This window comes from Xiphophorus hellerii, chromosome 11 (assembly GCF_003331165.1).
Source record: "Xiphophorus hellerii strain 12219 chromosome 11, Xiphophorus_hellerii-4.1, whole genome shotgun sequence".
Classification (NCBI taxonomy): Eukaryota; Metazoa; Chordata; class Actinopteri; order Cyprinodontiformes; family Poeciliidae; genus Xiphophorus; species Xiphophorus hellerii.
This window is the reverse complement of record NC_045682.1, coordinates 9462925-9481277: the sequence shown is the minus strand read 5'-3', so window position 1 is coordinate 9481277 and position 18353 is coordinate 9462925.

The following is an 18353-nucleotide window of genomic DNA, read 5'->3' as shown; positions in this document are numbered from 1 at the left end:
ACAAAAGATTTTTGTTGGAAAGTTAAAACAATTTACTCGATAGATGAATCCTGCACCTGAACTACAGCAAAAGAACTTTCTGTCAGAAAAAAAACAGCTAGACCCAAACAGGAAGTGCAGCATGTCACAAAACACACGAATAAGAAATATGCCTTTCTTCAAAATAAAAGCATACGTTGACTATTAAGTGTCACTATTGGACCAAGGAAAAAGCAGGAAAATACAGTAAAATACAGTATTCCTTTTCCTAATGTCAATTTGGTAGCATAACTTATTTTATCACTCAATTTTAAACAGTTGTAGTAACCTAGGTTGCTACATGGGGGGTAACTATGGCAACCAGTGACAGTTTAAAAGCCCACTGACTCTTTCTGCAGTCACGTTGCGCGCGCATCCGCCGTGTTAATAAAAAATCCATCAGACAAGCCCACTTTGAATATCGAAGGAAACTGTGACATCACAATGTGACATAACAATATAACTCCAAAGGCAGAATTCTGCACTCAGTCACATGGTTGCAGGGAGTCTGTATTTGTACACACTCTTCATACACGACACAGACCACCTGGGGACACCCCTCTCGCTTCAGTGTGCATATGAGTAAGCAAAATGGTCACGGAGACCACAGACCGTCTCCTCTGTGTACAAATTCCATCCTGGAGTTTTTAGCCATTTTACAATCTTTGTAGGTATTTTGTGAAGAAGTACAAAACAATAAATCAATGTCAGCCGATGTTATTGGCTCTTTGAGAGAGGTCAGACAGGAAAGCGGGTTATGAGAGAGAGGGAAGACATCCAACAAAGGTCATCAGGCCGGGATTCAAACCTATGATGTGTCAAGGACTATATGGATCGCGCACATGTAGTCATGTTGCCTTCTGGCGAAAAAAACGTATATATCATGGAATATATCGAGCTCATAAAGTCATATCATCGTTGATGGTCCTTAGGCAAGACCATTAATGCCAATGCGCGAATAAACAGAGAACCAGACTGGCTGAAACGTTGCCTGGGCAAATGGGCTGCTGGAGCAAGACAGCAATGGGGACAAGACGAGAATAAGGAACTGTTGGAATGTTACTACTCCAGTTACCCTAGCTTGTGGGTTTACATGAAAGGACTGAGGGGAAACATGGATTCTTTGATACCCACAGTTTAAGTACATATCTGCATGCATTCAAGTCATGAATAAAATGGATGAATTATGCACTTTTTGAGGCTAACACCTATTTCAGAAGTCTCTGCAGGCTGGCAATTTTCTTCTTTTAACTAAGTTTTTTTTTATGATGTTAATTAAGAAAAAGGCGGGCGTGTTCAAATTTTAAATAAAGTCAGAAGATCAGCACAAAATTTAACGGAGGAAGTAATGGATGTAATAAATTACTGATGTAAAAGATTCAGGATAATTACTTTCTTCTGATCAGACATGCTTCTTGTCATTATCTTGCCATAAATGTATCCAAAAAAAAAATTCCTCTACAAAGGTGCAGGCGTTAAAGTATGGATACTTCCAGTGTGCCAATAAACTTGTTCTGCATTTTAATTAAGACTGGATCACCATGGAGTCATTGGAAGCCGTACATCCTGAATGAACAACTTTAAATGTGGCGGCAGTAGCCTCGGAGGCCAGTGTGCTAATAGAAAAGTTAATTACATTAGAAGCATTCGTGTTAATGTATGTACTTTGACAGTAGCGATATAATAAAAGGTTAGAGGAGTGTGTTCCAGTCCCCCGATACCAGACGCATTTAATTGCTTTGTCTTGGTTTGTGCACTCAGTCATCTTGACAATGTAGTAAAATTCTCTTCCATATACACTTTGGATAGATTTCAGTTTTGATAGACTTAATAGTTCAAGTGCTCTGTTGTAGTGTACACAGAAGCATTTAGAAATTACAGTATACATTTGAGGGGATGTTACTGATGTGAACGACTGACCTAAAGACAGACAATGTAAAGATTAGCACAAAGAAAAAAAAAACACAGAAAAGAGATGACCTACTCCCACACACACCAGGACATAAAGCCTATGCTGCATTGCAGTGATGTATAACAATGTTTGTGTGACTGTTTGTTGGATATAGTGTATGGACAGAGACAGAGAAATCAAGGTCTCTACCAGTTTAAGTTCTGTGAATTCAAAGCCAATGGAAATACCAATGCGAAACAACTCAATATAACACTTTCAGTATCATTACTGCAACAACCTGCACAAGGAGACATGTTATTGACATGATGAAACACATTAGTATTTTTGTTTAATTCAACTTAAAGAGGCCAAAAAAATGTTCAAAAGCCCTGAAAATCTCCTCCAAATTGTCAGCTAAGGATCACCGAGTTGTTTCTGGAGCATATCGGATGCCATTTTACAGAGAAATTTTATTTTGACATTTATTTTGTTTCAGCTTGCACCTTTGTGAAATTAACCACAGGACTTAAATTCAAACCTGTACACTCTGAAGAATTAACCTTAGATTAGACTTTTTTAACCAAATGAAAAAAATTTAAATGGGTAATATTTGGCAGTTTGACCATTAAATATTTACGGTAAAATTGTATAATAATTGTACTTTAGCTTGCACTGTGAGATAAATCAGTCTTGTAAATATGTATAGCACTTGTAACTTAAAACAAAGTATGAAGAGTGTTCTATCAAATGTATTTTTGATCTGATTAAATATTTTAGCCGTTTTCTTTAGATGTCTTAATTTTTTCATGATTACATAAGAGCACAACAAGTGTAAAATACCAGTTTAATAACTTGATTGATGAAGTGTTGTGCTACAAGGCTTCTACTCTTCATGTCTGTTGTTGCCATATGTTTGGCATGCTCATTCTGGCCAAATGTAACCTGGCAAAAATGTTTCTGCATCTTGGAGTAGGACACAGAACAGACTGGGTTTGAATGAGCTGGCAACTTAGGGTGTGATAAGCAGACAAACACACTACAAACGCTAATACCGTTAAATAGACACATTCTGAAATAATCTCTGTGAGAGATAAATGATCGGCATATTTCAGCAGAGTGGAAAGATAATGAACCAAGAAGAACCAAAACAATTCAGCATCCATTGTTTGTCTGAAAGTCTCCAAAATGTGACTAATAAAATGTATATTAATCCACAAACTTCAAGAAGCCTTTTTTAAAAAAAATCCCTGACCCAGAATTATCCATTACAAAACAGAAAAACATTAACAATAACTGTTTTATATTTGAATGTTTCTCCTAAAAAAAAAAAAAAAGACAGCTGTTTAACATGCTTCTCGGATATTGCAACGACCTTATTATATATAGAAGCTCCAACATGAAGTACAGTCTCAGAAAGGTCACATATGTTGTGGCAAACCTGACACTTGAGGTTATTGCTGATCAAAGCTGGTAGGAGGCAACACAGATTTTTAGTTTTTGTTTGCAAGGGCACGCTTGTTTTCCAAAGGAACTTTCACCCCTAGTACCAGTGCACAAGCATTCCCACATAATTTCTATAAAAATATTTTAACGATTCTAAAGATAGTCTCAAACAAATTGTTCAAATTGTTCAATGCATTTCAGTACGTTGAACAATTCAGTAGGTTACATCATTACTTCCATCATCACTTAGCATTTATATTCTGATCTGAACAACTTCTTTATAGCTTTCACATCAATGTGCTCTTATCAAATATAAGTTGCTATTGTTGTCAAAAAGCAAAGAATGTAATAGAATAGTCTATTTGAATTTATAAGTCTGAATATAGTCTAAATTGCAGATAATATTAAATTCATAATATTGGTTGCTTAAAGCAGCGCATGCTTGATTTTGATCAAATCTTGAATTCATTTACATCCATTTATCTTAGTAAATTCAAAATGTAAATGTGAAGTTTATTCATTCCAGTAATCCAACCATACATTACTGTATATAGATTCAATACACAGAGTGATGCCCTTCAAACATGTATTTCTATCAATTTACTTGATTGTAGCTTAAAGGTCATGAAAACCCTTTCTGGAGTTTTGGGAAATATTCACAAGGCTTGGACTGTTTTCTAAAATCTACAAAAGCGTCCTAGTTGTTAAATCCATCAGAGAAAAATGATGAAAGAAGTCAACAGTAATGTGCAGGTTACAGTGGAACAGGAGAGCAAGCTACGTTTTATAGATGTGTTGCTCAAGGGATAATTTCTTTAACTGAGAGGATGAGGTTATGTTTCTTTATAACCAAGTAATAGAGCAACTGCCTAACACAAAAGGGAGGGACACATTCAGGCTGCATATTTCCCATCTCTGACTAATTAACCACCATGTTTTAAATGGTAAATATTAATCTATGTTCAACAAGTTACACTAACTAAAGCCACATTTCTGTTGTCAAATCTCAAAAGAATGCAATGTATGCGTTTGGGGAACATTGTTGCACTTGCTTTGACCCTTCCTATTTGTGAGGACAGACAGTGGTGTTTGACCACAGTGGACAGATTCGCTGCTGAGCAGAAAGATGGGGAGGTGGACAGATGGATGGACCCTGTGGACATATAGCGGGACATGAATCAGATTAATCATCTCATCATGTGTGAATAATTTGGAACTGTGAAGCGTCAGCAGGGTAGCCCAAGAAACAAACGCCCCGCTGACAGGTCAATATGCTTGCGCTGATGAATTTCCTCTCGCACTTCAGCTTATTTAAACACAAACCACACACACACATACTGTACATGTGTAAACAAGAAAAAACTTGGTTTTGAGTGCATGATTAACATGAATAAAAGATATATGTTTTAATAATTATAGACTGCCACTTTTCAGTAATGTTGACATCATTGCAATTAAATTGAAGATAAAAGCTGGTTTTTGAAAATTGCAAAATTTTGTCCCATAAATATGATCTAATGCTGAGTGCATCGCAAAACACAATGTCAAGTATTTGTCAAAAGTTTACCTGTGTGAAGGACAGCTCAGCAACAAAGTATACACAGATAAGAGATGGCCAGCTCAGTATGTAATGACCTCTCAAATGCAGTACTTCAATACACTCATCCTTTCTCTGGCAGGAATCAAAATACACAAGGGAACAGAGGGGGGAAAACAATGGTGTGTCACCTCATGGCTGCAGAATAAAATGAGAGATGCTTTATGATGCTTCCCTTTTCAAACATGCAGGTGTGCTGGCAAGCAACTCAAAGTGTGTGCGCGTGTGTCGGCGCATGTGTGAGTGGTTATCCGCTCACCTTTACTGTCCTCTTCTGAGCTGCCCTTGATCACTGAAATGTCCTGCGTCATCAGAAAAAAACAGACACATCAAAACAGAGAGTGTTTGCAAAGTTGTGAGAAACGCTCTCTGGGGATTTGGTGACTTTTGTGATGTTCAGGGGCCCGTTGGAAGAAAGGGAAAGAGATGGCAGGAGCGCTCCACTGTCAGGCTGCAGGAGATAAAGAGGAGACGTTATCACAGCAATCCACTTCCATGACTGTCCATATGTCATAACAGCCTGCACTCGAGTAATCTTCAGTGGATGCAGGATACAGCACGTTTATTTAAACTTTGATTGTCCGCTGCCAGTCCTAACGGTGCAGAGAGCTGCTGAGTTGACACTTTGCTGAAAATATTCCAGAGTTGGGGCAAACTCTGCAACAAAGTTAAACATGTTTGCAGGAATAGTTGTTTATTATATCATTTCTGCTCATAAAAGAAAACCTGGGGATATGGCTTATGATTTCATTTTTGCATGTGTGTTTAAGTATAAACTGACTTTCTCAGACTGAAAGAATGTGATCTGCATGCCTACAAATCAGAAAGTTTGTAGGGTTGCCTTTGGTTTAAATTTTTATCTCATGGAGGTTGGTGAATCTTCTGCAGACAAAGTCTCTGCATATGATATCATACAATTAAATAATTATATCACTAAGAATTTTTATTTAACATCTTATTTAACATCTTGCCTTGCAGCAAGAAGGTCCTGGGTTCGATTCCCGGCTGGGGTCTTTCTGCATGGAGCTTGCATGTTCTCCCTGTGCATGCGTGGGTTCTCTCCGGGTACTCCGGCTTCCTCCCACAGTCCAAAAACATGACTGTCAGGTTAATTGGTCTCTTTAAATTCTCCCTAGGTGTGTGTGTGCGTGTGCATGGTTGTTTGTCCTGTATGTCTCTGTGTTGCCCTGCGACAGACTGGCGACCTGTCCAGGGTGAACCCCCCCTCCTCGCCTGGAACGTAGCTGGAGATAGGCACCAGCAACGGATGGATCTGTCATAAGACTATGGCAACCTAGCTTAGCCGCAGCTTAAATGGTTCCACATTGTCAAATACGTAAGCTGCTGCTTGATTTGTTTCTCAAAACAGTCCTGAAATGTTAGGCAGCTAAAAAGATAGTGTAATAATGCTATAGTAATAGTATTTTGTTATACGAAAAGACAATTACTATAAACAGTTGGTGCTGAACATAAGATGTGCTCTTTGAACATTACGTTTAATGTGTGTTTTTCTTTGAGTGTATACAGGTAAAAATAAAAGCTTTTATCCTGGCGTCATATTGGTCACTACCTGTCTGGGGTAAAATGGGCATCATCTGCCAAATATATATTTAAAGTTATGTCTTTCATATTTTCTTGCGGTATTAAATATTGTATGAACTGGAGAATTATCAATGGACTCTTCAAATTCTTCTCTGTTCACATTCCTTTGATGTGATCATTACCTCAAGCTTTCTAGCACTACAATAAAATCGGCAACACAATCTCCCTGAAGTCCAGATGAAGAAACATCTAAAATGTCGAGCCGAACATTTATCAGAACTAGTGAAGCTCCACTAATTGCTGCTCTTTCGGGCAACCATATCCATTTGAGCCTATGTCTACTACAGTAAAGCATCAACAGACCAAGAGAAAACTTTTCAAGGATCAATGTAAGGGTCATTATATTCTATTTAAAAAAAAACTAGAAGAAGTTTGCTTCAGCTGCTGAGTTAGTTGTACCACAAAAATCTTCTATTTGACAAAAAAAATGATGGCAATAAGCCAGATAATATCCAGCTGCCTGAGGCGAGTGCATCCCTTAAACATTATTTAACCTTAAACACATAACAGATGTAGCTCTACTGACAGACACACAAACTCATCAATGAGCATCAGCCCATTCTCAGGAATGTAACCATGTGTGTAACCAACATGCTGTTTAATCAACTAGTTTCTGAGGTAGAAATGTAAAAATATTTACCTGCTCACAATCTGTTTTCTTGGGGGAAAACAGCTGTAGGTATGATGATTATTAGGCATGTAAGTGGAAAATAACATGTAAACGTGTCCTAAAGAACTTTGAAACAAAATAAATCAGATTTTGAGGGAACAAGGCTTTTTTACAGAACACGACAAATTTCCATGTCAATTGTGTGGCTTTTAGAGACTGTAAAAGTTAAGAGGTTTGGAAGTGTCTCAAGATAGGTACTGAACTGCACTTATTCACATCGCAAGTTTTTTAAAAGTTACTCACATGCGTGTGCCATACCTGCTGGTGCTCTGAGACACTTTTATGTATATTCTTTTTCAAACACTAGAGACGCAGCAAAAAGAGTTATTGCAAGGGGAAGTATTAGCTTGAATTTGTGACCAAGAGAAGAATATTTAATATTTGCTGATGTAATCTCCCTGCCACTGTGTCTGATTCTCACTGTATAATTTAATCTTGCTCAGATATAAATGTGTAATTTTACTGAATGTGAAGTTGAATTAGGTTAGCTCCTCAAACTATAGTCTTGTGCAAACAAATAAACTTATTCATCAATCATTCATCAGACATTCTGTAACTACAGTGGTCTTTATTTGACTTACACAGTTCTGTTGTCCTTACTGTGGGGAGTTTGTATGTTCTTTCTGTATATAGGTTTTCTCCAGTAATTCAAGATTTCCCAGACAACGCACAAACACGCATGTATAAGATTAAGATGTACTCATGATTGATTCTGACTGTGCATTTGTTTGTTGGAATAGTAATGATATAAATTGTAAATAGCATGTTTAGGTTACTACTTTTATAAATGTGGTTCAAAAGTCAAAGTTTAGCTGCATCTCGCAACCTCCTAATATCTTTTGGCAGTCTGTACATTTCTATCCTTTGATGACACGTGAAATAAAACTGCATTGTTTCCATCCACTAGCACTCTCCAAAAGCATTTTTTTTTTTCCCCATTCACATTGTCTATGATCGTTTATAATTTTTTTAGTTGCCTAATATTCACTAGCCTGTGACATTATTTTTTAGCAAACCAAGTGAGAAGAAGGCATTTGAGTAGAGAAACGGGGATTGAAGTTACTTTAAAAATGGAATGGTTGTTTGTGCCAGACAGGCTTGTCAGTGTATTTCAGAAAACTGCTGATTTACTGGGACTTTCATGCACAACTATCTCTTGGGTTTACAGCACTTTGAGTGGTTGCTATGACTAGAAAAGTGCTATAAAAATTCAGCCCATTTACTATTTATTTACAGAAAGAGAGAAAAAAAAAAGAAAAATAGAAAGTGTCCAGAGAGTGGAAGTTGTGTGAACAAAAATGTCAAAGGTCAGAGGAGAACGGACAAGCTGTTTTGAGATGATAGAGATACAACTGCAACTCAAGCATCTCTTTACTCTTTCAAGCAAGGTGAAGGGAATAAACAATGAGTGCCACTCTTGCACATGAAATTGAATCTGCAATTCCCATGTGCTTACTAAAATTGGACAATAATAGACTTTGAAAAGATTGCAGAGCCCAATAAGCGTCAATTTCAGCTGCAATATTCCGAATCTGGAATGAACAAAATGAAAGCATGGCTCCGTCCGACCTTGTACAAACAGTTGACACTGGAGGTGATGTTTGATGGTTTGGGGGATGTGTTCTTAGTAGGCAACCTGAGTATTGCTGACCGTTCCTTAATGACCAGCGTTTTGCTGGGTGCTTCTAGCAAAATAATCCATCTCGTAACAAAGTTCATGTTATCTCAAACTGGTGTCTTGTACATGGAAGTACTATAACTTCACTGTAATCCTCAACATTAGCTGTGTTTCCATTACATATGTAATATTCTACTAATACATATATAAAAACACTATTTTGCAATTGTAGTGTTTCCATTAAAAAAATTGTAATTAAAATTGCATGTGAAGAACCTTGTTTACACGTTGTTAAAAATCCTGACAGCAACAGTGCTCATCATCTGTCAGCCCATCAGAGGAGACATCGGCACTTGTTCAGTCATTAGAGCATCAGACCGCTTACACTTGGGAGCGACTACATGTGGTGCATTTTGGGGAAATTGCAGTCAACAATTTTACAGCAGAATTATGAAATCAACATGTTAAAATGACACAATTTTTTATGAACTGTGCAATGCTGTGAGAGTTCTGGTGGAGTGGGCTGCATAAAAAAACAAACCATGAAGAAGACTACTTCCTTTAGTCTTCTTTGTGTCTTTTGCCAGTAGTAACATCCGGCTGTTGATCATGTGACTCGTGTGACATGAAAAACGTTTTTCCACTGCAGTTCTGCGAAATACAACTATTTGAAAGAGCACCTCATCCCATTTTTTCAAAATTGGCAAATTTATTTTTGCAATTTCAATTTGCACAATTCTATGGTTAATTGAAATAGAGCAAATTCATTTTACTATGATATTGGTATGGAGCAGTGGTTCTCATGATGAGGCGGTCAAATAGCATGAGGAGTCATAAAAGGGGAAGCCTCAGCAGAGCGGATGAACTAAATACGAAACCTATGATCTTTAGCAGGATTACTTAATGAAGTCTCTTCGCTTATTTAAACAGCAAACTCGTTGCCTCTTTTCAGTTTCTCTGTCACTGCTCTTCAGAGTCTCACTCAGACTCTTTCAACCCAACAACCTTCAAACTCAGACCTTTAAAGTTGACAGTATGTGATGAGAACAGATTTTGAGAATGGGATTCTGTGTGTGAGCACGCGTTCAGCAGGCCATGAGCCACACAGAGCTTTTTCTCTCTTCTTTTGCGTTCACTCTGTAGTCAGACATCCACTGCATCTTTCTTCTACCCTGTCATGTAATTCTTTAGAAAGAAACATAACTTTACATTTCTGAAGTTCGTCAGCAGCCTGGGTTAAGAGACAAAGTGGTGAATTTAAGCTAAGTATGCAGATTTTCTAAAAGAGTAATGATTAGAAGAATAAAATTTTCACAAATATTCTTACCTAACTTTTATCAGTCTGCTGTAGAAAATGTTTTTTTTTTTTTTTCTTGAAGCCATCTGTTGAAGGAACAGCATCATAGTCATCCACTGAACAAACTGAAAAAGAGGGCTGGCTGTGTGTTTTTGGGACAATTGTGCAGCCCCTAGAGCCGACTGTGGAGAGACAAATGCTGCAGAAGCTGCTCGGCATAATGAGAACGAGTGCATGTTGTAAACACAACATACTGGTTAAACAACACCAGTTGAGGGATTCTTCCACTTCAATGCAGCAAGGAGCAATGCAGGAGCCTTTACTCTTAGCATTACACAGTTTATAATGAGCGATAGATAATAATAATAATAATTTTTAGATTATTTATGTTTTTAGGCTCTCAAAGGACTGCAAAGGCCTAAGCAAAACGAGCATTTTCAATGGATAATAAAAATATAAAAGGTTAAAATGAAAATCTGAGAAAGTGAACCAAAAATCTTACTAAAAAGAAACATCTTTATACCCTTCAGAGGGAGAGCATTCCATAGCTGTGTTGCGGTAGAGCAGAAGGCCCTATCCCTCACGGTCCTCACCCTGCAGTGGGTAGAACCAGTTGTGTTTTGTGAATTAAATAGTTCTTTGAGATAGGTGGAGGTGTGTACATCGATGCATTGGTGTGTTAGGAGGGAAATCTTGTATTCAATCCTAGTGTAAATAAGAAGCCAGAGAAAGTGGAAGATAGAGTAATATGATCATGTTTGCGCACTCTCATCAAGCTGCAGAGCTTTAGATGGACTGGAGCCTGATCATTTTTAGCTTACTTTGTTTCAGTGTTTGTTCCTCCCTAATTTTGATTTGGAGTATTCAGATGTCCAATCTCTTTAACCGGACTGTATTACTGCATCTATTACCAAGAAAACATTTCCAGAAAAACCAGCAGAATCACCTGTGTAGCAAGAATACTCACCAAAACCATAAAAATATGATCATGTAACACCAGTTTTACACTCACTCCTTTGGTCCATTGCCAGCCAGAATACAATGTAGGAGTCATCTCCTTACCCACCAGCACCTTTATGCAAGTGGTCCAGTCTGCCTCAAGGGACTGTTCACCCTGCATGTTCCCTCTGCTTGAAAGCCCCATCTCTTCTCCTACGAGAATCCCTACAACTAAATACACAACCATGGGGGACAAGGCTGTCTGCTAAGCAGCTCCATGTATTGGAATTTGCTTTCAGAACACCTGAGGGCACCGCAGACCACAATAACCTTTAAACAAGAACTTAAAACTTCTGTCCTTCAAACATTTTATAATTGTTATTGATTTTATTATTTTCTCTTATGACTGTTTTTAAGATTGTTTTTATGGATTTTCAGCATTTTGTAAAGTGCACTGTCAATAAAATGCATTATGATGCTGCTGCTGATGATGATGATGCTGATGATTTATTATTATTGTCACTAAATAGCTGAGGAACCGTATATTAGATCAGGGCAAAAAATGTCTGTTTTTTGGAATGCAACAAGTTCTATTTCCTTATTGTGGTGACACAATGTTTCAGTCTCTGAAACATTCTTCCAGCCGTTACCCAACGAAAGCAGACTCTACACTGGTAGAAGTTGAAAGTTTCTATGCTAAAAAAGAAGAACTGATAGAATATCAAATTATGTAACAAGACACAGATCAAAATATTTTCTTACAGAGCTCAAAGAGGTGTACTCAGTTTTTGGAGACAGAGTCAGCGTTCTCAGTTATCACAGTGTGAATTAATAATTTATCTGACTGAGCATACAGTCAAGTAAAAGACATTGGTAATGTTTAAATTGTTTAGTAGAATATCTTTTGTGTCATATAACATTTCAGTTGTTTCTGTTTCAGAATGGTTGGTCATCATTTATTGTTTGGATGCAATGTATGACATTGTTTGAAGATTTATTTATTTATTTTACAATTTATTACCAAATAAATAATAATATACTTCCCCAATCCTAGTTTACCAACATCTAAAAAAGCACTTGCATTATGAACCTACTCATAAAATGATAACTTAGTATGCAATTTCAATCTAATCAGTCTCTCAATCGACTTTTTCAGGATAGTATGTGACCTTTGCACAGGGCAGACTGACATTACTAGAACAATAAACTGATTTGAATAACTGACGCAGCCGGAAAATAGAGCTCAACTTTAATGCTACGTTTGATGTGCTCTGGATTTCTAAGCATGGGTATGCTATGAATATCTCAGCCAGTGTGCAGTTTTTATTAATTCATCACCAGCTGCGACACCCAGCTGATAACAAATCTTTCTACCGCATTTGGAGAGACCACAGATAGAGCACACATACTGAGTTTGCAAAACACTGTAAATTGCTATAAAAGCCTAGATGGAACATGACAGCCTCTGAAATATCATATTTGGCTGGTCGTGGATTTATTCTTTGAACATTCGAATACATGGGGGAAAAGGTGAATAAATATGGCGGCGAACGCATTTGTGCTAACTGTTTGAGGATTAGCAGCCAGCCCGGCCCGGCCCAGCCCCCTCCCTTCATGCCACCCACCTTAATTTCCATACCTCTCTCTACTTTTTCTCCATCGTTTCCATGCCATTCTACCTACATTAATGTTTATCTTATCAGTGAATGTAGCTCTAAGGGACAGCACATCGAGGCAGACCGAATGGAAATGACGCTAAACTGGCCTTGCAGAATACAAGCCACACTGGGAGAGATATCTGCTTCCGTGTGGTCAGAATATGTGCATGTCTGTGAGTCATATGGGTTGCTGAGCATTTGTGCGATTGATCTGATGATTTGGAGGAAAAACCAAGCAGACAGGGATGGCATTTGTTCCGTGAGGAGGGGGTTCCACAGCTACCATCAGCCACACACACACAAACACACTCCATCACATGCACATAAACAGTATGCAAACTACATTGCCTGTGGCGTCTCAGATGCCCCCAGGGCTTTTCCTGTCCATCTGTGGTGACAGAATGACCACTCTGCCCCCTACAACTTGAGCAGGGCCAAACAGTGCCACACACATGCAAGACCGCCACACCAGAAGCTCGACACCAACCCACCACTTCCCTGCAGAAAGACAGCATGAATCTTGCTCGTCTACTTGACATTGTTCCAGTTAGCCAAACAAACACATCTTGTTGCTGTGGGCTCAGACACTCATTTAGCTCAAAACACCAATATTTTTGTAAATCGCTGATGTGGAAATATTAACTGCAAAAACACAAAATCTTAGTCTAGTTTCTAATGCAAATATGTTAGTATTGTCTTATTTCAAGTTTACTAACTTTCATGTAACTTTTCAACAAGATATAGGAGTTTGTTTAAAGACAACGATTCTTTAATATTAATGGAAAGTTCTCGTTCCATCAGCAGTTTATCTGAATGGCCTTTCAGTCCAATTCAAAAACATATTTGGTTTCATTGTTGATAGTTAAACTTCCTTAGATGGAGATCTTCACAAGTTTCTTTTCTTTCATTCAGGGGTTGAGGTGCACATTTTGCACCAAAACACAGTTTTCTCTGGGATACCGAACATATCTCCTTCTTCAGCAGTATGGTTTCTAGACATTAAGTTTGGTGTTGTACTTTTGTACAGTTTTTCAAAAAAAATTTACCAAAGGATAAACAAGACTTGTTAAGGGTCACTGTTCTCTTCCTGATATACCGGCTGATTTATTTTTATTTTTCCGAATGTATTTCAGGTCTTAAATTGCAAAAAAAAAAAAAAAAATCATTGTGCATGCAAATTAAGACGATGTCTTCTTATAATTTAGTATAAATTAACCAAGTAACAGATTCTTTTTGATTAGCTTCTCTTCAACATGAGAAAGACAAGAGAATATGTGACAGACATGAGACAAATGTGTATTGCTATTTATAACAGGAAATTTCTACATGAAGACAATGAAATTTTATTTGTTGTCAGCAACAAAGGAATCCAAAGTGCTTTACGAGATTAGAAGGAAAGCAACAACACATCTACTCCCTTATACACTATGCCAGCCTACAGCCGACGCAATAATTTTAAGGTTTAGAACAATTGCAACTGACTCAACAAAGGCATGAGGACCTTTGTTTTTGTCACCTAACACAAGATGAGGATTAAAACAGACGGGTCCCAATATATCTGGATGGCACATTAGATCTCTCTCTATAATTTATTGTTATTCTAATTTTTTTATAATAATTATCACGCTGATTTAAGATGGAAAGTAGTGATCCCTCCTGTCTCTTATTTTAAATAATGCTGCACATGTGCATGTTTTCCAGAAAGTTTCCTATTGCTTTGAAGAAAAATGCCATAAGTTACCTCTGCTATTTTTTAGCCATTACCCTTGACGGACTGTTACTAACAAGCTGTAATTGGTTAATTGCTTCAATGCTCGTGTGACTGAAATAACTTTGAATGTCACCTTGTGTAATCTTGCAGCTTCTGAAGTAAAGTTAGTGCGTCGCCTAAGGCTGTTAAGCTCTAACTGACTGGCTTTAGCCATAGAACAAAAATGATTGAGCAATTTGCATCTATTGCATTAGAAAACATGATGTTTCTCAAAATACTTTAAGTTACACCTGCTAGGCTTGAAGTGAAGTAAATGTTTACATGCAAATACAAATATATATTTTTTTAACGCTGCTGTCTAACAGTGTGGACGTGTGGACTTACTGACAGAAACCATGCACACATTTCTGAGTCCCTGACATTTGAGTTGTCAGTAATGTCATAAACCATTTAGTTATTTGATCTTTTAAAGCAGATGTTCGTCGGTCTTACAAAGAGATCAATCTAAAATAGAATTGCATTTAGGACAGACAGGTTGGCAAAGGTCTACATGTGTTCCCAATTGACTGATCAAACTGAATTTCAAAAACCATGATTTAAAACACTGCAATATACATGAGAATGAATTATTTATGCTGCTGTACAGCTTCAATCAAGGAAATGAGATGAGCTAAGCCCCGATCATTACAGGGATAGCTTACATCAAAGCCTCATAATGTGTGCGTATGTGAATGTGCATCTTTGCAAATGCATGCTCAGACCTTGTACATGATTGACCTGGAGATTACTGCAAAGAAAATTATATGATGGAAATGTATGCATTTAATGATGACAGAGGTGAAAATGGGTTGCATTTATGTCCGTCAAACTTCACTTGCTCTGTGAAATTAAAACTTGCTTGTGTTCCTGTCTGTATGGCCGTTGTTTCTCTGTTGTTGATGAGACTATAAATTGTGCACTGGTGTCGTAATTAAAAAAAGAAATTGTGACTTATAGGGATGTTCCCCTGACATCTTGAGTGTTATCAATTAAACATACCATTATATTTTTTTTACCAATCTTTTTCTACATCAGATGTCAAAAGCATTCATTCTTCTAAACAAAGGTTTCTAAAAGTTACCTGATTTTGATGACATTTCTTTTTCTGTCCAATTTAGTTGCAGAATTTTGCTAGGCTACTTCAAAAAGTACATTTTCGTTGAGAACAATCATTCTTTTGTTGATCTGGATGTAAACCTTGATTTAAAAAAGGAAAGCATTTTCATTTGCCTCTACAAAAAGCTCTGCTCCATGCTGCCGCCACCTGGTTTCACTGTGGGTATATTGATGGTAATCCGTAGCCTTTTCCTTATGCCAAATTTACCTTTGGGAACTGCTGCGAAAAGGTTCAAGTTTGGGTTTACCAGACCGTAACACAGTCTTTCACAAGGTTTTGTGACACTCTCACAATTCATGGATGTTTTCTTTGAATTTGGATTGCAGACTTACTTCTGGCCACATGTGTGGAGAAGAGAGTACATAATCGTTACAAGTGGAACCCATTTTATGGTTGTCAGGAAATCCTGCAGCTCCTTAAACATTACTGATCAATCCATGTCCAGTTCCTATATTGATTTTTAATTGATTTTGGGTGTAGTTTCTTGTTTTATGTTTACGTTACCATCGTGCCATGATTTTACCAAAACCTGATGACTATCTTTACTGTGCCAAGGCATGTAGATTTATTGCTTTGGATTTTTTTTGTGTTGTCTTTTCCTGACTAATTCATTACACAATTAGATTATTTTGATCTTTGGGGCCTCTCTGGAAACTTCGGGTTTTGCTAAAGGTTGTTAAGCAAATATTAGAAAAAAATTATTTTTAGTCCTGATTTTTTGGACGGCGTATCTTGGTTACTACATGTCGTATGTTTTGAAACTATGGTTTGATATGCTGGGTTCTGTAATCTTGTCGCATTGAGATCTTAGAGCTCAATGATACTGTTAATGGTTAAATAACAGCTAATATATTTTTTAAACGTAAAAAGAAAACATTATGACAGATCAAACTTATTTCTGGTTCATTTGAATCAGGTATTATGTCAAGAAGATAGACTCAAAAGATACTAGCTGTGAAAGCAAAATCTTGCTTTGGTCAAACTTTGAAAACTTCCACCAAAGTGGTGGAGACAAAAGACTTGGCCAAGTGTGGGGATGAGCAGAGGGGGTAAGCAGGGCTGTGATCCGGAGAAAGAACCACTGTTGTTAACTTTATCATATATTTATTGACTTTTCAGACCTGCAGCAACTTTTTTTCCCCCAAAAAACACACAAAAAAATAAAAACAATTCTTGATAAATCTAGTGACATTTTTTTCTGTGTTGTTGGAGAATTTTATGGCGACAATCTTCCGCAGCTCACCTGCACCCCTGCTGTGTCATGAACAGAGCAGAGAGGGCTGCCGTGAGTCGTTTCCTAAGCACTGCAGTCAGTCTGAAACATTCCTCCATCCATCCTGCAGCAAGGCTTTCCATCCTCTCCACAACAAACACAACTCGCTCCTCGTCGAGCTGCTGTCGAATCGCCACCGGGCGGGGCCTTATGTCCATTAGGGACATGGTTTTATGCCCGAATGTGGTGCTGTGACGAAGTTCTACCAAGCTGAACTGCTACAACCCGTAGGAAAATTCAACTGCTTAGACACGGTTTGACTGAAGGATGCCAGCACTCTGACTATTTTAGTTAAAACATTGGAGAACTAAACAAATTTACACTAAAACTTCAAAATTTGCACAACAACAAAAACAAATTACAATTCAAATGTATTACTTTAGGGATATTTACACTATAAAACCTGATTATTGTATAATTTCTATTTTTTCCAACTAGCAGATTGTCAGTTTACACAAATTAAAGGTAGGAAAAGTTTTGAAAAATAGGATTATGTTCTCATTTTACACATTTTTTTTTTACAGCAATATGAAAAACATCTGAGATGCAATGAGAAAAGAAAAAAGAACATAGTTCTTTCTCTTTTAAAAGAAAACAAATACTGATAAAATTCAAGTCAGGTATTTAATTTTTAATCTACTGGTTGAAAGACTTGCTTCATTTTTTTAAACACCTATTCACGAATAGGTGATATATCTTTACTGATCCTCCAACTAAAATGTAAAATATTTTTCTTCATATCAAAACCGACATCCCGAACACCATACCCTAATTATTAAATAACTGTTACAAGTATCAAACTTGAAGACAAAATTAACTTAAAATATTGATGATGGAGATCACTTAATAATGTGATCTTACTCAATTTAAGAGGAATTCAAGAACATTAAGTGTAATTGCTTTGGAAGAGAAGCGCAGACAGGTGTACTAAAAATTTAATCATGTTCGAATTTAAATGAGTAAAACTCTCTATGTCCATAATAAGGAAAGAAACAAATATTTTAATTCTAATTCCTGTATGATATTTTAGACTTATCTACAGAAGAATGTTTTTTCTTAGCCCCATTATAACAGGCTTCCCAATTCAAAGACTGTCAGACAGACAGTTTACTTTTTTTTGGCATATATCAAACCGTTAATTTGTTTCTGCTTTAGCTCTCCATAGCTACCGAGCTGCTCTAACTGCACAGACAAGATGGCAGCAGTACGTGAAATGCCGTACAGCATCATTCGGGAGCTGTCCATGCTCCACTGGTGCACACACTGATACATATTCTCTGTAAGGGGGAAAGACTGAGAGTAACCCACTGCCAGTGACAGCCGAGGGGTCCTCTCCTTATAGGCATCAGCAGCATTTGGAAGCTGTTGGCGAACGAGCAGAATAGACCCGTCATTGAGGCACAGCAGTCGTACTCAGCTGTTTCCACCCGAGAGCTGCTAAATCCATTTTTTCTGCCTCCTACATTCTCTTTCACTAGAA